At 43.0% G+C, this 6,579-nt stretch overlaps 1 pseudogene; it reads left to right on the forward strand.

Annotated features, from left to right (window-relative positions):
- The first annotated feature begins 4,647 nt into the window (after positions 1-4,647).
- Positions 4,648-4,766, forward strand: LOC135052589 (5S ribosomal RNA; annotated as a pseudogene).
- The last annotated feature ends 1,813 nt before the right edge of the window (positions 4,767-6,579 follow it).

Raw genomic sequence — 6,579 nt, forward strand, 5'->3', positions numbered from 1 at the left:
GTATTGGGTTGCAAAATCACTGCTCGCCGATAAGCTAACTTAACTTTTCCTACTTCTCCCGAAGCATTAATAAACCGTTGCTGTCCTTGAAGGGTTCAGATTGTTTTATGTAAAGCTCGTTGGAAGACTGGTGGTGTATTAGACAATTCCATCCGTAGGGCAGCAATTAATTCCTCAGGGCAATTTTGTAGTCCATTCATCACTACAATCATAGAGGGAATGGTTGGATCATCCACATTAGTAATAATACATCCTTGTTTTGGAAGGATGGCTTGGCCTATCTTAAAGTCGAACTCACAATATCCCTAGCATGATGTACTCAGTCCATTGCTGGCCAAAAGCCTGAGCCAAATTGGTGGGGGTGGCATGATACCAGTCTCTCCCCAATGTTGCTTAAAGACCTTCATCTGTATGGTTGTTACTTTAGAGCCTGTGTCTAATATAGCCGGTAGTTGTATCTCATTAATTTGAATAGTAATTATAGGATATTGTCCCACATATTGCGGGCACCTTTCCTCTGGAGTAGGACCTAGTGTGCTAGTTCCCCCTGAGGGTTGGCCTTTGGCCTTGGGGTACTGGCATTTAAAGACTCTTCCTGGCGGCAAACTCGTTCTACATGTCCACTGATGTTACATCTCCTGCAGATAGGACACCCCTGTGAATTGAACCGATCAGTAGGTCTACGACCTCTTCCTGGTGATGGCTCCCACCAGTCATTCCTTGGTCTCCTTCGATCAGTACGCTAATTTGACTCTGTTCTTTCAGGCGGGTGCGCTTAGTACGTTTTTGTAAATCCCTATTCATGCGGCCATTCCAACCATTAGTTCTTCCATTTGTCCCTTTAATAACCTTACGGGATCCGGAGTAGGAGCCTGTGCACCCTGAAGAGCAGCTTTCTTTGGTTTCATCACTGCACCAGATACGTTATACGAATCAGCACTACTTTCTGACGATTCTTGATATCCCGGCATCTCAGGAAAGGAAACCTCCTTTAGCTGGGTCGATCCAATTACTTCCAATTACTTTCAACGCTGCTTCCTTAAAATCTAAAAAGGAATCACCCCCTTTCTGCAACCTAAATAGTTTCAATTGAGCTCTGCTATTCTCACAGCTGGCTCCATCTATAAATTGATTCACCAGGACCTCGTCCACCTCCCTCACTTCTGCTTCATCTATCTCCTTAACGTCTCTCAATGCTTATTGCAAGTTTAACGAAAAGTCCCATAACGATTCTCCTGGCTGTTGCTTCCTGGAATAAAATCATGACTTTGGTGTCAAACGAAGTTGATAATCTTTGGAATACTTGTTCCACAGTCTAACACTTCTCACAAGGCCGTCCCTTTTTCTGTCCAACTAAGATCTCCACTTGTTGCTGATTGGCCAAGGGGTATAATATGAACATCGATTGCATCTTAGTTTTGAATTCAATAAACATGCTGGAATCCTTACGCCTTGCATCTCCTAAATATGTGGGCAGCCACGGGGCCCCAAAATAATACGGCAGGGTGATTGGATTCACACTAGCCATGGTTGGTTGCGCACTCTGCGAGGCAGTTGGTTGCGAACTTTGTTAACTTGTTGACACATCAGGTGCTTGCTCTTCTGTTGACATATCCTATCCGTATCCTGTGCTTGACGCCAAAGTTTGTAAAGCTTCTTTAATGCAGTATCGAGCAATTTACCCTGTTCACTGTAAATATATGTTATATCTTAACAGTCGTACCTTTTCGTCCATTTTCCTAATCTTCGCAGAGAGGGGAGCTTGATTAACGTACTGCAGACAAGTGCTATAAAAGAAACTATTCACTTTATTTCTCAATAACAGGTTGCACATATACTTTAGCGAACGTTCGCCAATGACACTATCAACGTTTATATCAATTACATCAACACTATCTTATTGCAGCATTCATTTTTACACTCAAACACATAAAGATAGTTTTTATTGTAAGGCAACCGATGATCTCAGCAGGTCTCCGCCTTGAAAGTGAAAAGTGTTTAAATTAAAGGCAACAATATTACTAATATCAGATAAGCATTAAGTGTATACAATTACTGCTCACCACTGAAATATAAACAATGTTGTACCAATCAAATACTCTTAGTAGCTACTAATGTATCTATTCCAGAAGCTATATTAGCCTTTATTATTACTTTCCCTCCAATGTCTACACTGCACAGTGACTGATGGCCATTACGTTGGTGCACATGAAGTCTCTCAAGAATTAAGATGAAGCACAGTCAGCGGAAACTCTTTCTATCCTGTGAAGTTAATCCTAAAAGAATACTCTTTGTAATCCCTGGTGTTAAATGCAATGTAATCGGGTTCTGTGACTCTCAATGTTAATCAAGGCTGAATAAATAAAAATGTGATGAAGAGTCTGGTAGCTGAACTGTATCCTCAATTTATTTACATATGTCTGTCTCCAGTTATCTGCAACAAGTTCTGCTAGACTGTACTGTGCCAATCCTCCTTGAGTTTGCCTGAGAGATGGATGTCAATTATCTCTTGTCTTTTTATCTTACTACAGCTTGCTGAGGAGGATTTCTGCACTTAAATAAAGATGACAGGATAACAGAGGCTGCAGCTGATATTGCTATTATTTGCTGTGCCTACACAGTGGCTGAGATAAATCTATCTCTGAATGAAGTTAAAATGCTCTGGTTAGCTAACTTTTGTTCATTAACGGAGGATAATACGGTCCCCTTTAAGACTGACAGTCACTTTAATAAATAAAATTCCTCAAATGTCTCTTGGAGATAGAATAGATACGGTATAGTGAGGTACCTACTAAATCCCCTTCAGTGTGAGGCCCGTCTACATTAGCAGCTAATGAAGTACTGCTGAGGATCCTCTTCAGCGTAAAGCCCTTTCTGTTTTACTATATATAAGGGGCCACCCCTAACCTTATATGGGGTACTGCAGCCACCTACCACCCCTTTTCTATGGTGCCACTCACTGTTCCGTCAGCCTCCTTCCTCCGATTGGGTTGATAAAGCGGGCCTCTGCCGCCTCCCTGAGGGCGTCACTTGGGAAGGTCTCTCCACACTCTGCATCCGCAGCAAGCCTCCTCCTGTGTCACCGCTGTCACAGACCGCTCTCCTCCCCAGAGTCACCGAAGCCGGAATCACACTGCTCCGCACGGGTATCACCAGAGACGAAGATCAGGTACGTTCTGCAGTTCTACTCGGTTTCTGCCACAAGCAGCGTCTCTCTCACTCAGCTATTCCCACCGCACAGACAGCACAGTGTTCCCGACTCTCGAATTCTCTCCTCAGACTCTCAATGGTCCTCCGTGCCCCTGATTTTAAAACCTCCGTCCAGATACCCGGATCAGTCCCGCCACCAGCTCACTGCACACGCTTGCTCACTTCCCTCCAGTAGCGTCCAGAGCTCCACTAATATGAAATGAGCTATAACCGCTCAGATACTTTATAACATATAACTCTATCATGCCCCTCATTAAAATCAGGGCAGTATATATATATAAAAATGGGGGGATAAGGGTACCGGCGACTTGTGTTGTTTAAAATGCAATAGTTAAAAATAGATTTAAAAGCCAAAAAATATATAATAATACAAACAAGCTTTAATATCACATAAAAGCGGATCACAACATAAAACGTACTTCAAAATATTGATAAAAGCATATAAACATAAAAGGTCTTTGTAAAAGGTAAGGAATTCTGACTTAGCTTTTAAAAATAGGCAAGGGAGTCACCACAGGGAGCCCAACGCGTTTCGTCACAACTGACTTCTTCAAAGGGTAAGGACAGAATGAAATAACATGCCTATTTATACCCGTGGTGGACTGGCTCAGGGTTGGTGATGTCATAATTGATCATGTGATGTAATAGAAAATGTGTAACATACAGAACATCAAGGACACTTAGTTGGGACATAGCCTAAGGCTAGAGAGGACACCATAAGGATGTATGCATAAAAAATGAGTGGTTTTAAGACTGAAATAACAATAGGAAGGTCCAAAACTGTAAAAATGTATTGATTTGCGGCACTTCCGCCACACTTCCGGTGACGGAGGAGACGCGTCACGTGTCTCTGGGTATTTCCGCCACACTTCCGGTTTCGTTAGTGCGCATGCGCCGGCGGCGCTATTCGTTCACTGCGCATGCCCGCAGTCTCTCTAGTTAGTATTAGTCTCTAGGGTTGGAGTTATGCTGTGATGTGAAATGTCTTAGAAACAGTATGGCTCTCCACCTTATTCTTGATATTCCTTATGTGTTCCTGGATCCTCATTTTTAATGGAGAGCCATACTGTTTCTAGACATTTCACATCACAGCATAACTCCAACCCTGAGGACCTCACATTTAAGGCGATCGAGCATGTGTGTCTGGGAGAGAGAGGAGGTGACCTCGCGAACAAACTCTCGAGAAGGGAGATGTACTGGATATTCCAGTTACAGACCCTGCAACCCACGGGTCTGAACGAGAGCTATGAAATCGCACCCTTCCTATGAGGTGCTGTATCCTCCATTACTCCCTCTAACTTTGTCTTTTGCACATTCCTTCCCACCATCCCCCCCCCCCCTTGGGTGTCCATGTCACACTATATTAAAGTATTTGACTCATCAGGGCTCGTGTGTTAATTTGCGATCGGGTTCCTGGTAATAAGATGTTTACCTTTCATGTACAGTCAAACCACACTGGTACGCCCAATCTCGTCCGATCTTGGAAGCTAAGCAGTGTCTGGGCCTGATCAGTACCAGGGAGAGGGACTGCCTGGGAAGATCAGGTACTGTAAGGACTGACAAATAACGTCGAGCTAACCAGTGATCTATCCAATACCACATGATAATAACCAGGTTGACACCTCTACGACTCACCTTATAAATTATAACACTATGAATTCTCTGAGCTTACATCCCAGCATCACCCACATACCGTTTATATATACTATTCGCTTGGTTCTTTTTTTCCCACCCTTTTTGTTTTCCTCACCATTGGGTTGTAATTTTTGCAACCATCTCTCTTCCTTTATTTCCAATCAGTGGCACTTGAAATTCCTGATTTCACCTATGTATGGTTTTAAATAGGATGTCACTTCCCATACACTAAGCTAACGCTATGTGTTTGTCACTTTAATGTATATTTATTTATTTATTCTATTTAATTTATTTTATATTAGGCTAGCATTATTCCCTCCCATATTAGTTATTAGATCCCAGCATGGTTTATTTGCAAAAAAGAAACCAGTGCATAGCTTTTACCATATCTTTTCTGTTTGTTTCTATTTTTCATGGATCCGTCGTCATGGATACCGATGAATTATGACTCTGGGTCTCCAAGGACTCCTTAAAGATGGCCACCGCTTTTTCCTGTATTCCCTATGGAGATTCTCACCAACAACATGGCCGCCGCAGCACTTAATAAGAGGGACACATACAGCATGGAGACTAATACTAATTGGAGAGACTGCGGGCACATGCGCAGTGAACGAATAGCGCCGCCGGCGCATGCGCACTAACGAAACCGGAAGTGTGGCGGAAATACCCGGAGACACGTGACGCGTCTCCTCCGTCACCGGAAGTGTGGCGGAAGTGCCGCAAATCAATACATTTTTACAGTTTTGGACCTTCCTATTGTTATTTCAGTCTTAAAACCACTCGTTTTTTATGCATACATCCTTATGGTGTCCTCTCTAGCCTTAGGCTATGTCCCAACTAAGTGTCCTTGATGTTCTGTATGTTACACATTTTCTAGTTGTGACGAAACGCGTTGGGCTCCCTGTGGTGACTCCCTTGCCTATTTTTAAAAGCTAAGTCAGAATTCCTTACCTCTTACAAAGACCTTTTATGTTTATATGCTTTTATCAATATTTTGAAGTACGTTTTATGTTGTGATCCGCTTTTATGTGATATTAAAGCTTTATCCCCCCATTTTTATACTTTTCCCAGCAGTACTGTACCAGGATTGCACTCTTAAGGGTTGGCAGACACCTTTTAACAAGGTTACGTGTGTTTTTTAGCAATTTTATTTTTCATGTTTTACTGAGAACCTACCTCACAAGTGGCGCTGTGTCATTCCTTTCTACAGTATATATATATATATATATATATATATATATCCTATATAATAGCCCTGTGATTCTGTGCCTGGGTTTCTAATGCTGGGCGTGGCTAGGAGCTCTCATTGGGTTAGTGGCAGGTCTATCACACCCAGCCCACAGCTGATTGACCGAGAAACGCCCTCCCATACAGGTTACATCCAATGGGAGGCTCTGCCCTTTGGCTGCTGTGTTTTCACAAAGCAGGATTAGCACTGGGACTGATGGAGCTGCAGCTCCAGCCCCACACTCCAAAATAGTCCCACTGCATCTGCAGCAATATACCCTCCAACACTTTACACATAAACATTGATGCAAATTCGAAAAGTGGGCGTGGCCCCTTTTCCTATACTTTCAATGGAAGCTTGGAGAGTCAAAAAACGGTACAGACCATAAAAAAAAGGTCCTGTACCTGCCAAAAAGGTGCAGCTGGAGGGTATGCCACTGCATCTGCAGCAAGTCTCCGTACATAGGGGAAAAAACATCCTTTTACTGCAGCGTCCTATGGGAGTTG

This window comes from Pseudophryne corroboree, chromosome 2 (assembly GCF_028390025.1).
Source record: "Pseudophryne corroboree isolate aPseCor3 chromosome 2, aPseCor3.hap2, whole genome shotgun sequence".
Classification (NCBI taxonomy): Eukaryota; Metazoa; Chordata; class Amphibia; order Anura; family Myobatrachidae; genus Pseudophryne; species Pseudophryne corroboree.